General features: G+C 40.0%; 1 protein-coding gene across 6 annotated transcripts in view; it reads right to left on the bottom strand.

Annotated features, from left to right (window-relative positions):
* The window catches only part of sncaip (synuclein, alpha interacting protein), a 99,273-nt gene extending 75,033 nt beyond the window's left edge, over positions 1 to 24,240 (bottom strand). For 2 of the 6 annotated variants that reach the window (XM_073069402.1, XM_073069437.1), the window contains exon 1: positions 24,049 to 24,192. The gene's annotated coding sequence lies outside the window, so the exon portion shown is untranslated. Of the gene's footprint in view, positions 1 to 23,656; positions 23,930 to 24,048 lie in introns of those variants that run through there. The other 4 variants (XM_073069419.1, XM_073069445.1, XM_073069410.1 and 1 more) reach the window with 4 other exon arrangements.
* Between the last annotated feature and the right edge of the window lie 1,968 nt (positions 24,241 to 26,208).

Raw genomic sequence — 26,208 nt, 5'->3', positions numbered from 1 at the left:
CAACACACATGAAATGCTGAAGGAACTCAGCAGGCCAGGCAGGACTGGAGAAAACGGAGTAGATTTGAAAGGTGGTGGGGGGAGGGAGAGAGAAACACCAGGCGACAGGTGAAACTTGGAGGATGAAGCAAAGAGCTAGGAAGTTGATTGGTGAAAGAGACAAAAGGCCATGGAAGAAAGAAAAAATGGGTGGAGGGGGAATGGAGCACTAAAGGAGGCGATGGGCGGGCAAATAGATAACATGAGAGAGGGACATGGATGGGAAATGGTGAAAGGGGGAGGCATTACTGGAAGTTTGAGAAATCGATGTTCATGCCATCAGTTTGGTGTCTACCCAAACAGAATACAAGGTGCAGTTCCTCCAACCCAAGTGTGGCCTTATTCCGACAGCAGATGATCAGAATGGGAATGGGATGCGGAATTAAAATGTGTGCCACTGGGAGATCTTGCTTGTTCTGGCAGACAGAGCGTAGATGCTCAGCGAAGCGGTCTCCCAATCTACATCAGGTTTCACCGATATACAAGAGGCCGTACCAGGTGCACCGAGCACAGTATATGAACTCAACAAACTCACAGGTGAAGTGTCGCCTCACCTGGAAGGACTGCTTGGGGCCCTGAATGGTAGTGAGGGAGGAGGTGTAGCAAGGATAAATGCCAGGAGGCAGATCCATGGGGAGGGACGAATGGGCAAGGGAGTCGCATAGGGACTGATCCCTGAGGAAAGCAGAAAGTGGGAGGGAGAAAAAGATGTGTTTGGTGGTGGGATCCAGCTTTCTGTTTCTTTTTGTGTAGCCTAAAGCCATTTGAATTTTATTATTTCTCTATTTTAAATTCATTTAACACTCATCATCCAAATTTCCCAATGCAGTCACATTGTCTCTTTGAATCTCCCACCACATTAGAACTTTCAGCTGAAAACCACTTCCTGACAGCAGCTCGATATTAATTATATAGTTGTTCCATTTCATTCGCTCTCTTATTGGTATTTTTCTCAACTGCAGCCCAATTATTGGGAAACTATGAATCTAGCTTACTATGCATCTGCAGGATATGGAAGGTCACGGACAATTTATCCCACAGATATTTATAAATGCTGGTTATGCTTTTGGACACAGGTGCTCAAACACAGTCGTTGCAAGTTAACACATACACGAGGCCAGTTGTTTTGCAAAGATAGATACTTCAAGGTAAAATAGAATACCTCCATGCAGAATATGCTGAATAAGACGGGAAGTGATGACAGCACAGAACCTTTGAAGAATCCTGAATATTCAAACTATTCAGTTGTAAATACCATTACAACGTTAAAGTGGAAATAATACAAATGATTTAATGGCACAGTGGAGCAAATGGATGTGATGGGGAAGGATGGCAGAGTGGGGAGATGATGAGGTGAAGTGGGATATAAGTGTAGAAATACTCTGGTAAAGAAAACAAGCTGCCTGACAACTAGCACAGATAAGAAAGAAATTCTATTGTCTCTGCTGACAGTACACTACTTATGCAGCTTTCCACATCTTGCCCTTTGACTGAATGTTGCATTCCATACATTTTGACATCTAACAATCAGCTTTTTCGACTAACAGTATATTCCCTTATTAAGTTATGAACAGTTTAAGCACTATAATTACTTTGTGAAGAACAAATCTAGGGAGGGTGTTACTCTTGAGTTATTGTGTATACTCCAACCGCGTATTCAAAGCTCTGGGAGAAAGAAAAGCAATATCTACTCAGATTCTTCCCACTCGATGGAATGACTCTTAGTGGAAACTAGGCATCCATCCATAGCCAATAAGGACGTCAACTGGCCACAACCCGAGATACTTACTCTCATGAAAACATCAAATATGCAAACAAAATGTGAAGTATTTAATTTTTAATGGGGAGGTGTTGTAGTTGGTGGGAACGTGGGGAGAAATGACTGTTAGGTATGAAAGGGGTGCTCAATGATCAGTACAGACTCTGGAGGGGACCTGATGTTGGATTCTAATGTTCTTAGTCCAAGGTTCCTTTTGAAGTCAGGAAAGAGACACAAAACATGCTGCTTCATGATCATTTTATTAAATGCTAATTGAGCACAGAAAGTTGAAAAATGGACCATGATAAAGGCTAGTAGCAGAAGGGAGAGAGGAGCAAAGAGAAAGAAAGATGGTGAAACCTTGTGTTCAGCTCCTTTTATACTACATAGATAAGAAACATTTCATTTAAATAATACAATACCAAGAGAAGTTTCTAGAATCATACAAACATAACAAGTAGGGGACACACTGAACAATTGTATATACATACTGTGACCACTGGGGAACAAACTAAACAGTTGCATGTATACAAGTAGCTATTAAAATACTAGCAGGTAATTTAAGCTGCAAAGAAAATAACAACTAAACAGTCTAATTCAACATATTTTCCCCCTTTGATTCTAAATCACACATTTTGAATCATTACATCTGAAAATTTGGAGGCAGAGAAGTTATGGTTTCTATGTTAAGTATACAATAAACAACCTAAATTAAGGAATCAAAAGGTACATATTCTTCAATGTATAGGATTATGCCATTGTTAGGCAGGTTAGTAGGCACACTTATGTGAGTTTTAACTATTTTATGTATGATCCTTATATAAGTAAAAGATGTAAACTAAGATAAAGCATGACTATTAGTACTCATTGTAAGTAGGGGAAATTGGAAAAAAGTAATAACTAATATTAGAATAAACTTCATAATGTCTAGCAGTTGTTGACTTGTTTGAAGTTTTCAGGCTGGTTAGTGATGTGCTCACTGTAGCCCAGTACGTAGGCATTGTGTCGGAGGTTACTAGCACATTAATCACACTGCCTGTTGTCCACTTTAGTTTGCTTGTAATGACTGGCATGTATCCACTTACTTTTGCCTTCTACTTCCACCGCAGAGTTGGTAATTAATGGCACTTGATAAGGACCTCCCAGCGGTTCTCTATGCGGTTTCTTAAGCAGGACCCACTCACCAGGAATCTGGGTGTGTCCTCCTTTTATAGGACCACTCCAAGCAGCAGAAAATAGTTAATACACAGACTGGACAGCCTGGGTTAATTTTGCACAATAGTTAACTAAATTGTTTGCCATAATGTGCATTTCAGCTTCTATGAAATTAAGGGCTCCCAGCAGTTACATAGAATGCCTGATACCACTTCAAGTCAAGTCACCTTTTATTGTCATTTCGACTATAACTGCTGGTACAGTACACAGTAAAAATGAAACATTTTTCAGGACCATGGTGCTACATGAAAAAATACAAAAACTACACTGAACTACATAAAATCAACACAGAAATAGACTACAGACCTACCCAGGACCGCATTAAGTGTGCAAAACAGTATAGGCATTACAGTAAATAATAAACAAGACAATAGGCACAGCAGCGGGCAGCAAGTTGGTGTCAGTCCAGACTTTGGGTATTGAGAAGTCTGATGGCTTGGGGGAAGAAACTGTTACATAGTCTGGTCATGACAGCCTGAATGCTTCGGTGCCTTTTCCCAGATGGCAGGAGGGAGAAGAGTTTGTATGAGAGTTGGTAGATTCTTGAAGGGTTACAGGGAAATGGCAGGATATTGGGAATGAGAGAACAGTTGGATCAGCAATGATGAAATAGAGGAGCAGACTCGATGGGCCAAAAGGCCTATTTCTGTTCCTATATCTTATGATCTTGTGGGTGCATGGGGTCCTTCATTATGCTGTTTGCTTTGCGGATGCAGCGTGTAGTGTAAATGTCTGTAATGGCGGGAAGAGAGACCTCGATGATCTTCTCAGCTGACCTCACTATCCGCTGCAGGGTCTTGCGATCCGAGATGGTGCAATTTCCGAACCAGCCTGTGATGCAGCTGCTCAGGATGCTCTCAATACAACCCCTGTAGAATGTGATGAGGATGGGGGTGGGAGATGGACTTTCCTCAGCCTTCGCAGAAAGTAGAGACACTGCTGGGCTTTCTTTGCTATGGAGCTGGTGTTGAGGGACCAGGTGAGATTCTCCGCCAGGTGAACACCAAGAAATTTGGTGCTCTTAACTATCTCTACTGAGGAGCCATTGATGTTCAGCAGAGAGTGGTCGTTCCGTGCCCTCCTGAAGTCAACAACCATCTCTTTTGTTTTGTTCACATTCAGAGACAGGTTGTTGGTTCTGCACCAGTTAGCCGCTGCACCTCCACTCTGAATGCTGACTCGTCTTTCTTGCCGATGAGACCCACCACAGTCGTGTCATTGGGCGAACTTGATGATGTGGTTCGAGCTGTGTGTTGCAGCACAGTCATGGGTCAGCAGAGTGAACAGCAGTGGACTGAGCACACAGCCCTGGGGGGCCCCTGTGCTCAGTGTGATGGTGTTGGAGATGCTGCCTCCGATCCGGACTTGATTTGAGAATCTACACAAGATGACTGACTGGAAATGATAAAGTAATGGTGGTTGGGGGTGTGGAGGGGTGGGTTAGTAGGTGGAGATTTTGACCAGCCTACTAGAGGAAAGTAACTGTTTTTCAGTCTAGTTGTCCAAGTGTGGATGCTACGTAGCCTCCTCCCTGATGGAATGGAAAGACCATAAGCAGGGTGGGTGGGATCCTTCATGATGTTATTGACCCATTTTCCAGCACCTTTCTGTATACCTGTTCTTGATGGCAGGTCGGCTGGTGCCAGTGATGCGTTGGTAGTTTTAACTACCTGTTGTGGAGCCTTCTTGTCTGCTGCAGAGCAGTTTCCATAGCATGCAGTGATGCAACTTGTTAGGATGCTCTCTGCTGTGCATCTGTAGAATGAAGTGAGTATAGATGTGCATAATCCAGCTCTCTTCAGACTCTTTAGAAAGTAGAGGCAATGGTGAGCTTTCCTGATTATGTAAATGTGTTCTGGGACCATGGTTCACTGCTTATGTTCTCTGTACTTTCAATTCCCTTATTTACTTTACTTTTATTGTATGGCTTTTGCATTTTGATACAGCCACTACCGATGGCAGTTGTATAATATTCATGAGTTCCTGTACTAGTTGGCCATTCTTGATTGGGGTTGTTACACTCATAAGAAATCCCGTTGGTTTCCACAAGTCTCCAAAGTCATGAATAACTCCAAAAGTACATCAAGAATTAGTGTAGAAGTTAGCTGATCTTCCTTCTACCAACTTACAGGCTTTAATCAGAGCTTTCAGTTCTGTTTGTTTTGTGAAGGTGTTAGGAACCATTTGAATTCCTCTCAATCGTTGAGAAGACCTTTGGCAGAGTAATAACCAAAAGGATGCTGTCGGTTTCCATGTCCTCGAGTTAAGACTGTCTTCCTGTGTTTCTTGTTAACATACAGGGTAAATGGTTTACTTGTATCAGGATTCTTACCGCAGCTGCAGTACACAATGCAGTCTTTAAAGTTTGAAACACTTTTAGCTGTTCTTTATTCAGTCACGGGTCATCTGAGCTCTGACTGCCTATCAGCAGATTGTTGAGTGGTTGGGCAATAGTTGATAGATCTGCTACTAGCTTGTCAATACACTGATTAGCAAAAGATTCATCTGTAGTCCTGAGTACCTTCACTCCCTTAGTCTTTATTGGAACAAGCTATAACCTAGCTGCAAGTCTTATTATTTCAACACTATTGTCTTCACTTGAGTCACTGAGGCCACTGTAGAATCCATGCCATGTCCATCCTGTAATTCATTAGAGTTCAAAAGGTGGCACTGTCTTTGAAGTTCAGATGGTGTTGCTGCCTTGGAGGACTGTCTGACATAGGGGCAACAGAAGTAGCATCACAGGTAGCATCACTAAAAGTTTTACTGGAAATGACGCTAGCAATACCACCCACTTGAAGTCCCGGCTGTGCTTTCTCATATTGACTCAAGTCTGCCTTGAAGCTCCATACAGTCTACTTCAAGGTGATTACATTTATTGCGTTGTGTTTTCACTCATTCAGTTAATGCAGAAAATTGCTCTTTAGACTCTTTACTGTCCATATCATGCTGTTTCTGTACTTCATCGTAAGTTTCATGTATCTTTCGATTAGTAAACCTCTTTAGTTGCCTTGTTAATGTTTTCATTCACTCACACCTTCAATTAAACCACGCGGTGGTATCTTTAACTCACACATTCTAGGTTTTTTCATTCCCTCAGGCATTTTCTGGGTCTTATCACATGCATTCTTATTCTTAATAAACTTAATGTTGTTGGTATCTTTCATCTGTATTTTTTCATTAATCTGATCAAACTGAGATGTCTTATTCAGGTAAAGTTATTATTAACTTTCACCACTTTGGCCGTTCTCTTGATTCAATCTTAATTTGCAAACACTTTTTATTACTCTGACTGCGATTTCGAAATAGATAGATTGCAACCAATGTTTACATAGATTTTTCAGCAACCAAAATTTCAACTTATTTAGAGCGAGACCTTCGTTTTTGTTAAAATTAGTTTTTTCTAGTTTTATTTCAATGGCTTCCTTTACCACATGGTCCCAAAAGCCATTGGCACAGTGCAGTAGTTTTCTACTGAAATCAATCCCAGGTTCATCGCATATGCAGGGCTCTGCTACCGCCAGTTTCTCCAGGGAACCCAAAAGGGTACATCTCCTGTGCTCCTTGATGAGCATTTCCACCGCGTACCCCATTCAGCCGATATATGTTGCATCACACTCACAGGAAATCTTCTGGAAGGAACATCAGGATCCTGAAGAAATACTCGATTAATACTATCCACAAGTCTGAATGAAAGTTCAAATTGCAGCTTATGAGTCAAAGATGACCTGGGACTCAGGATGACTGGCATTTGCAAAATTCCCTTTGAATGTGAATTGTGAACAAGGTGGGACAGCAGAAACCTGATAGAACGAGGACTAACCAATCAGGAGGGACGGACAATGGATATTAATATGATGGATATGTATGTGAATATTATACACACACACAAAAACGAACTAGACATGTCTGGGCATCATCCCTGATGAAGATGGCAGTTTGTGTCATCGAAACGTCGATTAAAATTGATGCCTGTAGCCGCCTGGAAGCCCGAGAAGAGTTTATTCATCATATATGCCAGGAAAGCACTACATGCTTTTTGTACATAAGTAGTTGTATTTGCTAGGAATTTTAAAACTGCTAAGTTGCAAAGAAAACAATTAACCAGTCTAATCCAACACCCAGTTCCACGCTGTTTCTCTGACTGCAATGGATGGTAATTATATCAGCCTAAATGTTTTCTTCAAGCCAGAAACATCCATAAACTGCCTAGTCTCAATTACTTGATTTTTCAATCCAGTTTCAATTCATAAATACCATTCTGCAATGGTTTTCCGATTATTTTGAAAAGCATTAAAAATGTTATTAATGAAAAAGCCATTCTGCCCTTATTTGTCTCTTGCCATTCATGCATTCACTCAAAATTGGGCTCAAAGAGCAAAATAAATACATCATGCTGTTTACAGCTTTGCCAATAACAGTAATGATTTCCTTTTGTTTGCAGCCTAAAATTGTGATGGAAAAACCGTAATGAATTTTGTCTCTATCTCGCAGATTACTAATTACAGAAGAAATACTATATGAATATATTGTTCTTTATCCCCAGCAGAAAACACATATCTAAATGGAAAGGAAATATAACATTTAGAGTACAAGATTTTTTTTAAAAGAGAGGAGACTAGTCAGATACAGTTTACCAATACCCATTGTTGAATTGACTTCTATTTGTATCACCTTTGCATGCAGGAACCAAAATACAATCACCACCCAAGATTTTGCAGTGGCAACAAGGCAAAAGTCAGGATTTAGTGCAGTTAAACCACAAAACATATAGCTATGAATTTTCCTTATATGTATATTTTAATACCCTAATGTTCTGACACAAGTCAACAACTGCTTTACAGCGTTCAAAAACTACAGCTGTCACTGGAGTCTAGGGAAATCCAGTGAATTAACCGTAACTTAAATACGAACTCGCCTTCTTAAACAAGTTCAGGAAAAAAAATGCTCAACTTTTAGTTCTTTATTGTACAAAATGCTTTTCATGTTCAGAAAGAGTAATGAATTGACAGGTGCTAATGTCCATTATCCCCTTGTTCCAATATCAACTAACAGAACAAGGGTTAACTTCCCAACTGTTTTTAATGAGCAGTCTCTTTTTTTCTACAAGGTCAGCAGTAAATGTGACTTACCTCTGCATCATCCAGACCATTATGTCTTGCTGTATACTATGTGAATAACCTTGATGTGTTAATATACATTCAATGTAAAGTCATTAGTACTGATCTCAAAAAGACTTTCATGGTAGCTTTCTCATTTATCAAACCAGCAACTTGAGGGAATTAATAGTTGTTATCCTGTTTGAGAGGCCAGCTACAGATCTTTGAATGACAGCTATAATGATGTGGATAAATTACTTTGATTGCCTTTGCCTTGACATTCACTGAAAAATGTGATCTGAAGATTCTGTCTTTGTGGAATACTGTGGCCATACAAACAGACACATTCAAGAGATGTGACATGGGTGTCGGAGATAGTTTAATGTCATTTTTTTCTTGCACAAGGAAAAACTCAGCTTAAAACATACTCTGATAAGTGCATGTATTGTAATAATTGATGTGCAAAATGCCAATCTCTTGAAGTCAAAAAGTATATTAGATTTTCAGAGTAACATCTAGGTATTACATAATTTAATACTGTGTTGAAGTCACATTGATTAACAGTGACTGAGCACATAAAAATCAAAATTTATGGCCTTTGATACAAGCTTTTGAGAAATACTAATACAAAATGTGGAAATAATCCACTAAGGGTCATTAGTTGTTAACATGATTGAGGAAAACACACCATTTAAAGGAAATCTGTTTTGTAGTGATTTGATTTCAGAAGACCTTGATATGTTTTCCTAAGGAACAAATGTTCAAAAACAATTGCACAGGAAATAATGCAAAGTACTTTGCTTTTATTTCATTGTAAGTAAAATTTTGACATTATAGGTTTCATGATTTCAATACAAATCTAGGCAAAGATTCTTCATAATTGCAATGTTCTGCAAGGTTAATTAAATATTTTAACGAAAGTATTCAGGAGAATACAAGTAGTTGAAGATAGGTCATCTGAGGGATCGGGACTGCCTTCAGATTGAGGAATAAAACAACTCGTTCTCCTGTGCCATAAGGAAATCAAAGTGAGAGTACTCACAAGAATTTAGACACCTTTGTGATATCAGAGACATGTGGTAATTGCAGAATACACCTTCTGGTGCTACTTGGACACGTCTTCAGTGATGAACCCGGGGTTGTAGGGTGTTTCGGGTCTTTAATCAGACACCCTCGCCCGGGTGACCCAACCAGGGGTGATCAGCCCCCAACGTGTCCAAATGGCGCACTAATCCATGGATACCCCCTCCGGATCTACAGCCACCACGAGGCCTTTTCAGCAGCCTCCAGAATGTTCTCGGTGGCTCTTCTGCACTGCAGTCCTTTGACTCCAAGGAGTTTACGAGTCCGCTGTAATGAATGGCCAGCAAAGCCCCAGCACCCAACTTCGACTGGCTCACAGCGAGCTCTCCAGCCATTGCTCCCAACTTCGACTGGCTCACAGCGAGCTCTCCAGCTATTGCTCCCAACTTCGACTGGCTCACAGCGAGCTCTCCAGCCATTGCTCCAGCATTCTGCAAGGAGATCTGTATATTTAGCCCTCTTGTGCTCGTTGGCCTCTTCAATCTGGTCTTCCCAGGGGACTGTAAGTTCCAGCAGGACCACTTGCTTCGTAGACTCTGAAATTAACACTGTGTCCGGGCTCCGGAGTGGCTGCGATGATCTCTGGGAACTGGAGCTGCCTCCCTAGGTTGACTCGGAGCTGCCAGTCTTGTGCAGTGGCAGGAAGCCCTCCTGAGGAGACAGGCCGGTGTTGAGTTCTCCCCCGCTCTAATAAAGGTGATGGACTGTTTGGGAGTGTGCTGATTTTTGCTGTCTTGAATCGCTGTGCTGATTGCTTCCGCCATAGACCTTACGACTTGGTAATGGCGCCAGTGGTATCGGCCTTCCACCAATGCCTTCGGGCAGAACTGAGGATATGCTCCAAAGTGCCCCTCTTCTGGCACAGTTGGCATGCTGGAGTGTTTGCCATGCCCCACCTGTGCAGGTTGGCCAGGCTTGGGAGAACGTCATTTTTGAGAAAATTGGCAAGATATACAAACCATAACATATTAGAAGTCCACCCTGTTAACAACAGCAACACCTCCCTCCTGATAGACTGAATGTCTTCTATGCAAGATTTGACACAATGTGATGTAATAACTAGGAAAGCCCCCTCTCTGAGGAACAGACACCCCATTTGGCTGTAGGCAAGGTGAGGAGGATCCTAAGGCAGGTAAACCTGTGAAAATCTGTTGTGCTGGACAACAGAACTGGTCAGGTACTGAGAGGTTGTGCAGCCCAGTTAACAGAAGTTTTAAAGAATGTATTTAACATCTCTTTGCAACAGTCCCTGAAAACTTCAAGGCATCCACCATCATTCTGGCGCCCAAAACAGCAATGGTAACTGGTCTAAACAATTACCACCCAGTGGCCCTAATCTCAACAATCATCAAGTACTTAGAGCTGCTGGAAACAGATCAAATAAAATCCCACCTTCCAGCTACATTGGAACCTTTCCAAAGCAACACACACAAAATGCTAGAGGAACTCAGAGGGTCAGGCAGCATCTATGGAAATGAATAAATAGCTGGCGTTTCAGGCTGAGACCCTTCTTCGGGACTGGAAGAGGGAACACACCTGAAATAAAAAGGTGCAGGGAGGGAAGGGAAAGGAGGACTAGCTAAAAGGTGATAGGTGAAGCCAGGTGGGTGGGAAAGGTAAAGAGCTGGAGAAGAAAGGATCTGATAGGAGATAAGAGTGGACTATGGGAAGAAGAGAAAAGGGAGGGACACCAGGAGAAGTGATAGGCAGGTGAGGAGAAAAATTGTGGCAAGATTGAAGAATAAAAAAACATTACACTGAACCCTTTGCAGTTAGCATATTACTCAAACTGGTCCGCCAATGATGCCATAGCCATGACCCACTACTGTGTATGCTGTCCCAGCTAGAAAATGATGTCTCATAGGCCAGGATGTTGCTCATCAACTTCAACTTGGTGTTCAACACGATAATTTCTCAGAGACCAGTGAATAATCTCTCCTCATTGGGACACAACACCCCTCTCTCTCCCTGGCTCTCAAGCTCCTTCACACTGAGCACTTCTGCCCCCCAGGTGCTCAGCACGCTGCTGTTCACGCTGCTGAGGCTTCTTAAGTGGTATGAGAACAACAACCCGAGTCTCAACATGGACAAGCCAAAAGAGATGATTGTGGACTTCAGGAAGAACCACGTCAACCACTCTCCACTGCACTTCAGTGGTTCTGTCGTGGAGAGTGTGAACAGCACAAAGTTCCTTAGTACGTACGTTAGACAATCTAACCTGGACCACAAAGCCTCCTCACTCGTCAAGTAGGCACAGCAGCACCTACACTTTGAGGCATGCAAGACCCCTGCCCTCATTCTAAAAACATTCTATGGAGCACTATCAAGAATGTCCTGTCTGGCCACATTATTATGATGTATGGAGGCTGCAAGGCATTGGACAGCAAGACTCTACAGATAGTAAAAAATGCCAAGAAGATCACTAGATCTCCCTCCCCGTTACTTGTGAAATTTAGCAGGAGCTTTGTATATAAAAGACCCCTAAGCATTGTTGAGGATCCCACAATCTCTTTGACTCACTACCATCATGAAGGAAGTATGGAAGCATCAGGACTTGGACTGCCAGACTGGGCAACAGCTTTTATCTCCCAAGGCCATCAGACTAATGAATATTCTTCCACCACCAAAGACTCATCATTGGGACAGCGAGCTGTTTATCGTACTGTTTACTTTTGCTGCACATTTCAAATACATTTTTATTACAGTTTATCTATTTGTGGTAATATTTTGTTTTACGTGATGTGTGTTTTATATTAATTATGGGTGCACTGAAGAAACACTGTTTAATTTAGTTAGATGACAATAAACTTGAACTGGACTCAACTCTAAATGTGAAATTGGCACAGAGGCGATCATTGGTAATTTGTCTAAGCTGATAAATATGGAAACTCTGGCATTAGAGGGTAAACAGCTAAATTTTTCACTTCCTGAAAAAACATCTGAAAGATAAATGGGAATAAACTATTAATCCCAAGGGAACTGATTCCATTTATGAAACTTCTAATTTAGCTTTAGGAACTATACATACAATTGAGACAAATGTTTCAAATATTTATCAATTTTAACTATGAACACCATAGTGCATTAATGGCAAATTTGCTTTATAGCTGCTGTTCTACTAATCAATTGAAAAAAATTAAAGGCTATGGAACAAATCATGATTTTAAAATTGGCAAAAGAAATGCCTTTACAGCAGATTTCCATAAAAATGTGGTACTGAAATAGCTACTCCAAGCCGTTAATGTGTTTGGTTCTCTTTTGTAGTGTTCCACTTTCTGTAACTATACTTAATCTTTATATTTCTGCCAAGAGACTTATTTATCATGCTTAACTATATTGAAACAACTGCATAGCGTGCAACATTTTCCATAGAGTATATTTGTTGCAGATGCATGTAATACCTTCAAATATGGTACAGTTAGGAATGCAAGCATTTCCTGTGGAAATTGTGCATTTGCCAACATTGTACTGCAGTCTTAAGAACATGGCATTTTATGAGGTACATAACAGCAGCCTGACATCTGCCAAACATAAATCAAACTAAACATTTTTGGAAACATCCAAGTTTAGCCTTGCATATTTGATTGCAAGTTCAAAAAACAACATTTAAAGGGCAAGGAGTAACAGTCAAATTGTGAATCAAATGTACAAAATACTAGTTTTAATCTCCATACCAGTATTTTGCAACAAAAAATCCTCTGCAATTCATTATTTTAACCGAACAACGTTAAGTATAGTGAAAGGTATTAATCATAAGTAGAAATTACTTTATTACTTCAAGATCTAAACTACCATTCAGAATAATAGGAGTTACAAGAAATTTTATTTTTAATTTATTCAAGACGGTTATGGTCATATAGTATTAAGCAATTGAAACAAGGTTGGGTTGAGTATATTGATGCAAGATTGAGACAGGATGCAGCAAAAGAAACCTTGATTATATAAATAATGTTGCAAATGGAACTTTGGCTACTGGTGTACTAATTAACTCATTAATAAACAAAATGGGTGATCAAAATCTGTTTCCCCAAAAGTCAAGACAATACCCATAAAATTTAGAGCCTGAAGACTAGGCTACATGTGGAGCACAAAGGACAAGTGCACATATTTCAAAGATTACAGGTATCATATAATTAATGCAAAAGGTTTTGAATGACAGGGACAGTCTTTCTGAAGTAATAATCCCCATTACAACAAATATATTGCAAAAGACTGACAGCAGATAACCACCAAATGTGAAGAAGTTATTGGAATATGGTAAAAGACAAAATTGAGATATAATGTCATGCACATAATGCTTAAATACATTAGCAAAAACTCTTGGCAGGATTTAAGAACTGACACAGAAAACTCAAAAGAGAAAGGTTTTAGGATATTTATGACTGGCATCAAATTCAAATTAAAACCAAGGGATTATGATTGTCCTCAATTAAATCTCACATTCACCATTTAGCCTCTGCTGTATTGGGCATTCTACGTTTGATCCAGAAATACTTGATGTCAAGAGACTAAAAAATACTAAGCAAATCTAACCAAAAATTAGTCATCACAAATTTACCATTCCATTTATTCCACAGGCAAAATAGTTTGCTCAAACTACTAATATTAAAACAGGTTAAGAAGATGACATCATGGTGGAAACTAAGCAGCTTTGATTGAATTTAAAATGGACACAGATCACTTACTCAAATGTAGACATCTTGATGTGCATGAACATTTGATTTTTGAAAGAGGTAATAAGTGACCTAGTATCTGCAGTAGCAGGTCTTAAGAAGAAGAATCGCCCTCGTATTTTCAGGTTTTACATTTCATTTAACAACTGCTGAATGTACATGCAGATCTGTACAGAAGCACCCGCACCAATTAACCAAACAAACTGAAGTATGTGAAATTAATACAACGATCGAACAACAGGTTATAAATCAGTCTGAGCAAATTCTATATCAAATAGAGCAAAAAGGTTAAATAAATGAGATGAAGAAAGAATGGATGTGCTGGGAGAAGTAAAAACAAAGCTTTTCTTACAACAAAGTTGCAGTAACAAAAAAAACCCTGATGAAAGAGCCTATGCTTGTGAAATTAAATTTAGGTATTTCAGAAGCTGAATCACCAAATTTAACACTATTAAAGAGGCATTCAATTGAAGTTCACAGGGCTCAATCACCTGCATGATTGTTTGTATCTACCTCACAACACAACAACTTCACACCAACAAGAAAGCAGACAGGAGATTACACATCCATGAGATTAACAGCAGGGAACTGCCCCTGGCTAAAATCATTGTACAACAGACAGACATACTTTATTGATCCTGAGGGAAACTGGGTTTTGTTACAGTTGCACCAACCAAGAATAGTGAAGAAATATAGCAATATAAAACCATAAATAATTAAATAATAAGTTAATCATGCTAAGTGGAAATAAGTCCGGGACCAGCCTATTGGCACAGGGTGTCTGATACTCCGAGGGAGGAGTTGTAAAGTTTGATGGCCACAGGTAGGAATGACTTCCTATGACGCTCAGTGTTACATCTCGGTGGAATGAGTCTCTGGCTGAATGTACTCCTGTGCCTAACCAGTACATTATGGAGATAGTACAGTACAGTATGCAGTACATACTTCTATATAAACAACAGGTGCTGTTAACCCATTATCTGGAGAGCAAATTATGCACCAATATAAAGTTAGTTTCACTCAAACCAGTTGATATAACATTATTAGGAATCAATAAAAAGGCATATTATACCAAAGTCTGTATGGAAACATAATTTAATGTTTCTCAATTTCCAGGCTGAAGCATCACTTTTACTGAACTTAAAAAATTAAATTAAAAACTGGACTTAAAATTAAATTCTACCCAGTAATTAAAAATTACTTGAAAAAGTAGAAGTAATGGTATGAATGATTTCTCTACAGTGAACAACATGTAATTTTTTTAATTCCCTACCATAAAAATAAAACTTAACATTTTATTTTATACATTATTTAGATAGAGCAAGGAACAGGCCCTTCTGGCTTAAAGAACTGTACCACAGCAACCCACCCTACTGTACTCATGGAATTTACAGTGACTGAAGTGGGGATGTGGGAAAAAAGCCAAGCGCCCAGAGGTAAGCCACGTGCTCACGGGAAGGATGTAAAAACTCCTCACAGACAACGTTGGAATTGAACTCCGATGCCCCAACTGTCGTGCTAACCACCACTAAGGCTGGCCACAAATTTTCAGAAATATCTTAAATCAATACAATTTAAATGGTCAATCAGGAACACTTTACCATTCTAGTACACAGACTTTAATGGCATGATAGTTGCTGGAATCAATAGAAGCTGGGATTTTTTGCCAGCAACCATGGTGGAAGTGTTTATTCTGTTGTTGGTTATTTTTCCATTGTATCAACAAACTCAGATGATGGAAATGAGAAAAACAGGCTGTTATTATTGGTACAGCTGGGAAAAGTTAAAAAGTGCATCATCTTGATTTATTAGCCTTATAAACCAAGTGTCAAGTTTTTTCAGGGCTTCAGTGTATAATCCCTTGACAGTCATATGGAACAGAACTAAAGCATTATGCAACAGAGGCTCAAGACTAATCTCAAATGACAAAGAATCCCCAAATGGCATTATAAACACATTGAAATCTTTTACTGTGCTTGCCCCAACTCAATAGTAACACAATAAAATTCCATTTAGAGAGCAAAGCAGCATTTAGGATATCTACATATTTTACAATGCACATTAGTTTTCTATCATAAACAGGAAATAAAACATGAAGTTTTACTACAACAACCTTGTAACCAAAAGGTTTATTCTAAGTTTCTCAAGCTATATTTGGAAATACATCCGATAAAGAACTAGGTAACAAAAGAGTAAGACAACTTAGCAGATATATGGAAAGCTTACATTTGTAAAGATATACAAATAAATATCCGGCAGGTCAACTATGACAATGCAATTTCCTCAAACACTATGTTCAAGGGATCATTGCTGCTGTCTGATCCAAACTGGGATTTATCTCATCTTCATTATGCCTAGCATTTGTTTTTCCTGACATTAGTTTTATTCTGAGCTTTTTCCTATATAGAGTGGATTCTGGTTAATTGGGACACATCCGAGACCTGTATTAAGCAGCTGCCCCAATTAACCAAAGTTTCATGGAAATAGTTAAATAAAAAAGACAAACTACTATTTAGCGGAGTAACAATTAATGTATTGAACTTGTAGTAGTAAAATAATTTCATTTACACTCAGTCATTTCTGACACCTCCAAGCCTGAATGTTTGAAACCTGTGGTGAGCAAAACAGTGCTGAATTGTCCTACTGCTTATTTCTTGCCAACTGTCATTGACGAAAAAAAATCACTATTTTTTGAATACAAACACACACACAACTGATGCTGCTTAAAAACTGATCACTCTAAGCACAGTGTGCTTCGATAACTCTGAGCCCCATCATGAACAGAATTTTTAATGCGACACATTATTCATATTAAAAAAACCAAGGAGTACGATAGATATTCTGTCATTTAACAAACTCAAGGCTGACATTGACAGATTAGAAGTTACAGGGATAAAAAGGCGAAGTAAACTCAGACCTGTCAAACCTGGTGGGTTTCCTCAATTGTATAACATTATTTTGCAATCTTGTACATTTCATGATGATAATTATGGAGATGGGGGAGGAGGGTGACAGGTAAAAGATCACAAGTGCCGGGCTGTAGAGACAATGCTCCTACAAGCTGTGGCTAAACAGCTCCTCTGAACAGGAAGCTGGGAAACAGCAAAATTACCAAGCTGAACTCAAGACTTCTGCAAGATCAGATATTGAGACCGACATTTAGTCTGAGTTTAACACAAGTATTAGTCCAAGGAATGAGAAACAAGATATAGATAGAAATGGAGTTTAGGCTTCCAACTCCATCTCATTCAGAGCTTTCGGAAAATTTATGATCCTTTACCAATGGGATTCTGTAGACGCTAGAAATCCAGAGTAAAACACACACACACACACACACAAAGTAGGAACTCAGCAGGTCAGGCAGCATCTGCAGAAACATTTGATATGTCAGGTTGAGATCCTTTATTCATTATCCTTTGAAGGGATTAGTAGCGGCCCTCCCACTCAAGACCAAATAAATTCTAGGAAGGGCATACAAGAGTATGGCTACACAGCCTCCCCCATTAGCAAGCCAGAGCGCCAGTAATTGCACCTTGAAAGCCAAAAGTGAAACACTTCACGGCAACTAGTGAGGACCATAACCAACAAAAGCCTACTTTGAGGACTCCAACCCAGGCAACAAACCAACCTTCAAGAAGAACCCCAGCAAAGATGCCTACAACTGGCCTTAAGCATAATGGATAGTGTTTTGGATTCAGACAGAGCTCAAACTTGTGTGCCTGAAAATAAAGTTACATTTGCACTGGAAATCAGCATGTACTTATATTTTCCTCAAAACTATAAAGCACTTGAATAAGATGCAGGAAAAGGGACATTGGTTAAGGTGCTCAGAAAATGGAAGAATGATGAGATGATGCGTGGTGGTGGTTTTTGATGACAGGTACGCTCCCCCTTCTACCATCTCAGATTTTAATCGCCACCGATTTACACATCCTTGTGATGTACCTTTACAATTACTTTCAACTGCATAATTTACTTCAATTTTTTTTGGTTCTCATCTGATTACAAATTATCTGACTTGTTTGACATCCTTCTTCCCCTAATTCATTTTCCTTTATATCTTAAAATATGTTTAATGCCTAATTAGTTGGGTGTATAAAAGGAAGACAGGAGGATGAATACAGGACCCTGGTGGCAGACTTCATCATATGGTACAAGCTGAATCATCTACAACACAACATCAATAAGACAAAGGAGACAGTGATGGACTTCAGGAAGACTAAGCCTGCATTGCTCTGTTACTATTGATGGCGAGGATTTGAGTGGAGCACCAACACAAGAGTCTGTGTACAAGAAGGGCCAGAGTCACCTCTACTTCCTGAGGAGACTGATGTCCTTTGGAGTATGCAGACCTCTCCTTCACATGTTCCACCAGTCTGTTGTTACCGGTACAAACTTCTATGCTCAGGTGTGTTGGGACAATAGCATCAACATGGATGATCCCAACAGGCTCAATAACCTAATTAGAAATGCTAGTTCTGTTATAGAAGTCAAACAGGACAAACTGCAGGCTGTGGTAGAACAATGGACATAGAAAATCCTGGCAACTCTGGGCAATATTTCTCACCCTCTGCATACCACCTTGGCTGAATAGAGGAGCACTTTTAGTAATAGCCTAAGACAACTGTGCTGCTTCAAAGAGCGCCATATGAGGTCATTCTTACCCTCGGCCATTAGGCTCTATAATGCGTCAATCTATAACTGGGGAAATGATGACTCTCCCCCCCCCCCCCCTCCCGTTAGACTCTTTCTTATTTCTCTTTCAATATTTGTATATCTGTGCACTTGCATTGCAACTGTGACACAATCCTTTAGGATCAATAGACAGTCTATCTATCTATCTAACTGCCAAACTTAGATAAAAAGTGATCAACCAAAAATATTAGCTGTTTTTGCTACAATGCTATTTGAACAGCTGAGTATTGCAGGATTTTAGCTTACCTCATATTTTGGTATATTCAATGTTATTAGTTCATGCTGAAGGAAATTTGGATTTTTTTGATAATTAAGCCATTATTAAAATCAAAGTTATTGTCCTTGGGGTTTAAGGGAACATTCAGAATAATCTTTTTTTGTCCTTAGCTTCAACAGCTGCTGGAAGAATTAAATCTTTATAAAAAGATCAAATCATAAAGGTACTTGAGTGAAGGATGCAGATAGTGATAGAGCCAAATTTCCAAACAATAACGAGGACAGATCCTTAGATATTAAGAAAATCAATAGGTTTGGGTTTAGTGAAAAAAAACATTGCTGAAGTGAAGGAACAAGTGTGATCTTGCTGAAAGGCAAAACAAGCTGATCTGTTCACTCTGGCTTCCAAAATTATGTTCTTCAAATTATACATTAATTTGTCCAAACACAGGATTTCCAAAAGTTGCTGCCTATAATGCTAGAATTAGAGTCTTATATGATATTATCATAATAACCAAATCAGAGATGAGAATGTCCATATTGTGGCAGATACAATTGTAGCACCTTAACAAACAAAAGGTAGAGTAGGATATTCAGCCTTTCATGCCTGCTCTTCCATTCAGTAGTTTATCTTCAGTTTCAGCACCACTTTCCTGCACGAATCTCATAACCCTCAATTTTCTGTAATCTCTGAAAAAAATTGATCTTTGTCCTGAATGTATTTAACCCTCACAATCCTCTTGGATTCAGAATTCCATCTAAAGGATGGCCCTTCTTTGAAGAAACGTCTTTGTCTCCGTAACAAATGCTGAACTTTCATTTTGAGATTATGATCCCCAGCAGGATAAAGATTAATTCCACATCTACCACATCAAGACATTAAAGTCTCCCACATCTTTGCTTTAAACTCTAGAAACACCACTCTGCATTCTCTCTTTTCAAGTGTTAAATCTACACTGTAGTCTCTCGTCAGCAAGTAAATTCTCATGTAGATAGACCAAACTTGCACACGATATTCCGGATAATGGTCCACTAGGGACTTGTATAACTAGAGCAAAGTGTCTGTGCTTGTTTAAGATAAAGGCCATGTCAGTTCTCTGCTGTACCTGCATCTTCACATTCAAAAATGTATACATAATGTTAACTTGGTTCCTCTGAATAGTAAATTATCAATACCTCACCATATGAAAACTTGTGGGAGACAGACCGACAGGGGACCTTTCAACCTAGTACTTCACTCTGACTTAATCTTTAATGCAGCATCCTTTACTCAACCAAAAGATCTGGAGGGAAAAAAAATGGCTGGTAAAACACAGTTTCTTGCTTGACGGATAAACATGTCAAAATGTTGACGTTGTACTCCAGAAAACATACAATCAATGGCCACTTTATTAGGTACAGCAGTACATTAATGCAAATATCTAATCAGCCATTCATGTGGCAACAACTTAAAAGCATGCAGACATGGTGAAGATGTTCAGTTGTTCAGTGCAAACATCAGAATGGGAAAGAAGTGTAATCTAAGAGACTTCGACCATGGAATGATAGTTGGTGCTGGACAGGATAGATTGAGTATCTCAAAAACTGCAAACCTCCTTGGATTTTCATTCACAACAATCCCCAGGATTGAAGAATGGTGCGAAAAACAAACATCCACTGAGCTGCAGTTCTGTGAGTGAAAACGCTTTGTTAATGACAGAGGTCAGAGGAGAATTGCCAGACTGCTTCAACTTGTCAGGAAGGCGACAGTAACTCAAATAACCATGCATCATGACAGCAGTGTGCAGAAGAGCATCTCCGAGCGCACAGTAAGTCAAACCTTGAAGGTGGATGGGCTATAGCAGCAGAAGACTACAAATACACATTCAGTGGCCACGTTACTGGAGGGACCTAATAAAGCAGCCACTGAGTTTCTATTACAGGTAGTTTTTTGAGTTTTTTTTTTAAAAAGAGTCAAACCCTTCAATTCTTGATGTAGCCACTTCTAGATGTTTTGACCCAAAATAAAGATTGCTCATTGTGGTGTTAGCAACACTTCCAGCTGTGAACAGTGATGGCTAGAAAAAAAAAATTGTAAATGTAGTACAGGTCAAAACTCTCCAGTCTGGCATTCTGTGGTTTAACACCCTGGTCCTGTATGTTTTAAATCTCTACCACAGATCAACACTAATTAAATATTTCTAACTAAGATCTAAAATTAACTAATTAACCTAATGGCTCAACTTGTATGATCTCAGTTAGATTTTCCAAATTACAGAATGTTCTGGTTACAGACAGTTCTCGGGCTTGGCAGTGTCTAAACTTGAAAAGAACCATTGTCCTGTTCAGAATGAGATTATCAAGGGCAATTTGTATAGTCTGTTTTCATACTGACCATTATTTCTTTTGGCTTATCTCAATTCCCTACGTAAATCCGAAGGAAGTTTATTAAACCAATTATAAGCCAGACTATTTTACTGAAGGAAGTTTTCCTTCATAACTGCTCATTTGCTTATGTCAGAAAGCGTTAATCAGCCCTATGAATTAATGCTGGATCTCAGAACAACTCCCCCCCCCCCCCCCACACATTTCCCTGCCACCAATTCTCTTGCATACTCCCCAATTCCTTCATTGGTTAATATAAGTTGCCCTTAGTGCAATCAACCTAATTCCTGAACACATCTCAAAACCTACCCTACTCTTCCCCCCTTACATTACTATCCTGTTCTAGAGGCCAGTTAAGTGCCTCCTTTTTGTATATCTATTCAATTCCCATGCAAATTTGCTCCTTTATAATATGGTTCCACTATATGGAGGTACCCGAAATAATGTTAAATATTTTTTTATTAAATACTTGTTTTTTAACTTTAAAGAAATAGATTGACAAAAGGATTCTGACTCAAATATTAACTTTCAAATTAGATTCTATTATTGACTGCTATAGGATCTCCTCTTTCTCTAGTAAAATCAATCTAATCTTGAACTCGCTCTTTCCTACTTTCTTTAATACCTTGCATCCAGAAATATTTCATATTCATTCAATCTTGATCTTTTTTTAAAAATTAAGGCCTATTTCCATTACAGGCACATCATCCTAAACAAATGGTTATTATGTGTGCCTACAGCTCTAACTTTTTGGTTTCATGGTTATCCAGAGAAGAATAATTTCAGAGTTGTATACTTCGATAATCAATGAACCTCTGAACTCTGCCTTTACACAACACGGTAAACCTTGGACCGTCTTTGTGGTCTGATTCCATTGAAAAATGCTCTACAAAAAATTGCTCTTTTCCCATACTGTGTATTTTATACTTTTAATAAACATTACAATCCCATTTCAAATTAAACAAACCATCCCACATGTACTAAACAAAAGCTGGAAGAATTCTGACCTCAAATCCACTGAATGCAGGCTGTCCAGCGTGTGCAGTTCCACATCCCTCAGAATTGGTTCCAAAGCTGCAGGAATCTAAATGTCCGCCCTCCTCTCTAGCATTAATCATCATTTCAGTCTACACAAACACAATCAGGATGTCCTGCTTCTTCAATACTTTCCTGTCTCCTTAAAACCTATTGACAGGATCAAACCCCTTTTTTCTACCTGCCAGTGGTACCAATGTTTTGAATTGGACTCTCTCTCTTCCACCCAGCTACCTTAAGAGCCATCAACACCCTACCGTGATTCCTACCGTGGCACCAGGAAGGCTACACATTATGAAGGACTCATGTAGAATTTGCTGATAACAATGTAATTTCCCACCTTTACTGTTTCCTGCTGTGCAGTCCCTTGCCCCATGATTTGAACATTATTGCTTAAATATCTTACCTCTAACAGTATCTAACGTCAAGTACGTGTCTGAACGTGGCATTTATTTTGAAGACTTCTATTATTCCTACTTTTCCTGCTCTTTCAACTAGTTGCTTTCCTGAATTCTCTCTGGCTGTGGGCTGGTCACCTCCTGGAACAAAACCAGGAAACACTGCCTGCCTACTGTTCCACAGCCACCACGAGTTCCTCTCAAAATCACAAAGATGATGGCATGGCCTTCATACTTACCATACCCAGATGAAAATAATTAAAAGCCATTTGTGACTACAGAATACAAGTTAAACCCAGTAACTTTTTAAACAAATGACATTTATCTCTATTTATCAAATTCACACTCTCTGCATAGTAAAAATTGCACTGAGAAGATGTGTTGATTAGTTCTACTTAAACCCAAACACTAAAATAGCAATTTCAAGAAACTAGTTCAACTGGCCACCTAACTTGGAAGTTGTCAGGTGTATTGTTTATTACCAATGACCAACACTGCAAATGAAACTATAACACATCAGTTATTTTAATACCTTAAAATCACTAAACTAAATCTTCTCAAGTATGCCCCACTCTACAAATTCCCATTATTTTACACTTGGTAGGAACTGTGGGAAAACTGCACTGCGTGAAGCACTCATCCTTTCATTCCTTTGAAACTAGAACCTCACGTATGCCAACTGTGGTTGAACTCAAATTTTGCACAGGTTTTAGCACTACATCTTTCCATAAAACTTTTTATAGTCTATTTCACAAATTACTTTTAAGAATCCCCAAATTTCTTTGCTTTCCACATTACATAGCTTCCCCTTCTGTTTTCATTTTATACCACTTCAAATTTCCTGATACTAAATTGAAAGCTCATTGATCTGACAGTTAACTATTTCCTACTTCTCACGCAGCCCAACTGTCGGGTGTTTTCATCATATTTTGCCCCGATTTAATACTCCACTAATTTGCTTATTTATTATCACAACTGCAACCCCTGAAGCCTCTACTGCTCCCCAGATTTATTTCCTCTGCCTTCAGTTCTTAGCTTTGAACCCCTTCATCGAAACCAATTAACTCTTAAGCTGCAAACCTTTTCCAAAATACGCCGTGAACATGCAGAAGTGCGCACGATGTTTGGACAAATGAAGGTCCTGTTTTCCCTGTTGGACCGGGTATGCCTCATGTGGGGCAGACCTACGGCGAATACCAGTGTCCGAATGCCAATCCGTCCCACTATTCTCGCCGCAGACCATTGCGAAGTGGTGGGATATGCGATCCTCGCCACCTCAGTATGCTGGCTGCCTCAGCCTCTCTAGGGATAAAGCAACATCCACCTCAGCTCGGTGTCCCGTCCGTCATCGGCGGCTGAAGGGACGTGGGATACGTCGGACCCTTCGAAACCCCGCACCCCCAACCGGACCATACGCTTAGACCTGCCTCGGTCAGCAGAAACACCCGCTTTCCACTGGGGATGTCACTCACTATTTCTATCCATGCACCATCTTCATGTCCCGGGGTCGAGAGGAAGACACAAGGCGCTTACCTCACCTTTCCAACACGGCAACTACCGTGAATCCACTCCACCTCAACCTACTCTCCACGGAGAGGTCGTATCCACCGGCCCGAGCCGCAACTGATTGACAGGCAGCTGAGCCAACAGTTGGCCGAAGTGTTCACAGGCTGGCCAATCGCCATCCAGGGGGCGCGGAGGACGCGGCGGCAGCGCCCGCCCCACTCCTTTGTTTCAAGTTAGGTTGAGTGGGAGCGAATTCCCTCTCCGCCACATAACGGGACGCCGTTCCAAGCCTTAACAGGAAGAACCTGAGGCCGTGTTCGGATTTGGAAAGGACTCGGCGAGTCTGAATGTGCACCGCTTCAGGTGAAGCTCCCACTGGGATTCTATGCCACGACATTCAACCCCCCCCCCCCACCCCCACGTTCTCCCAGCCCTCTACCCCGCCCCGGCTCCCATCTACAGAAGGCAAGGTTTCTGCAACAAAACAAAACGAGGTGCAGCCGCCCGACTTGTCAAACCACAAATAATTGAGCAAACAAAGTCTGGTTATGTTATTTCTAAATGTTCAATTAACATTTTTTTTTTGTATCTGTTCTAAACAATTTCTTATCTGTGCTTCTTCCTATTTGGATTCCTGTACATTGAGGAGGTAGTACACAGAGTACATTTGCCGAACATCTTTGTTCATTCGGCAACAACAGCAACTTGGATTCCGTAAAAGGTCCCCAGGTGCATCACAGGAGAGTTGTCAAACAAAATACAGGATCGAGCCATGTTAAAAGGCATCCAAAAGTTTAGTTGCAGATGCTGTAAGTTTGAAATAACAGGAAGTGCTGGAAATAATCAGCGGTTTCCAGTGGAAAGGGAAAAAAAAACAGAATTAACATTTCAGATCAATAAGCTTTCAGTTTGTTATTTACAGATACAAATATTAAGGAACAGAGAAAGAGGAAGGGTGGAGAGAACTATGATAAGGTAAGAGGCAGGATAGACGACATGACAGCGGTGAGAGTGCTGTGTGAATAAGGTTGTTATAGGGATTAATGAAAAAATGTAAGCCTGGGGCAAGTTGAAGACATTGATTAATTATTCGAAATTACCATAAGAATAAAACTATGTATGTTGATTGTGTAAAATATCTTCTGGTAGGTTTTGATTCTGTCTTCCAATCTCTCCCTATTTGGAGGTACATTCTCGTATAACCATATACCACACTTGTCCTTATAACTAGATTGCCCACACTCAAGTCCCTTTGCAAATAACTTTTAAGATGAAGCAGAAATGTTCCTGCATTTTCTGCCCACAACGAAAAGAAGAAAATGCCACTTTTATTCTCAGTCCCATTTCCTTTCCTGCATGTCTCTGTCTGACTTAAGGAGACAGGTTACTTGATATTAGGGAATGTTCATTGTGTTGTAATCTACCCAGGCAGAAAATCAGATGTTGTTTCTCTTGTTTACACTTGGCCTCACACTGTGGGGGGGGGGGGGGGGGGGGGGGAGGGGGGTTGCAAGGACAGACAGGCTGCTGTGGGAGTGGGGAGGGAATTTGAATGGCTTGCAAGTGGGAGATGAAAACAGCCATTTCAGACGGAGAGCAAGTGCTCAGCATAACAATTGCTTAGTCTGCCTTATCGGTCTCTCTTCCGACATCCCATTTTCTTCATTGTAAAACATCTTGTTTCTCTAGCGTTGCCTAATTCTCATTATTCAAGTCAAAAATCAGAGATCTGCATAGAGATGGGTTTGGAGGACAACAGGCTTCTCAAAGGGTTGGCGAGGAAAGGGGGGTACAGTGAAAGGGAGGGTTAAGTCTATGTAAATTCCTTTGAGAATTGAGCCTGGACTGAGAGCTGATTTAACTCAGTGAACACCGGACTTATGGGAGAATGCCACAGTGTAATTCAGGACACAAGCAGCAGAGTTTTGCATCTACTTGGGTTAATGGAGAGTGGAAACTGGGAAGACTGCCAGGAATAATTGGAATAATTAAATTATACTGAGCCTTTAGTCCATTCTTCACTCCAGTAACATTCTGACCACTCTGTCCTAGATTCCTATAGTAGACAGGTATTGAGGTACAGGACACGTGGGATTTTGGAGAGGTTAATGACAGATCGTTGGAGA

The sequence above is a fragment of the Hemitrygon akajei genome, chromosome 2 (genome assembly GCF_048418815.1).
Source record: "Hemitrygon akajei chromosome 2, sHemAka1.3, whole genome shotgun sequence".
NCBI lineage: Eukaryota > Metazoa > Chordata > Chondrichthyes > Myliobatiformes > Dasyatidae > Hemitrygon > Hemitrygon akajei.
Note: the sequence above shows the minus strand (reverse complement) of the source record. Positions and strands in the feature narration are given on the sequence as shown.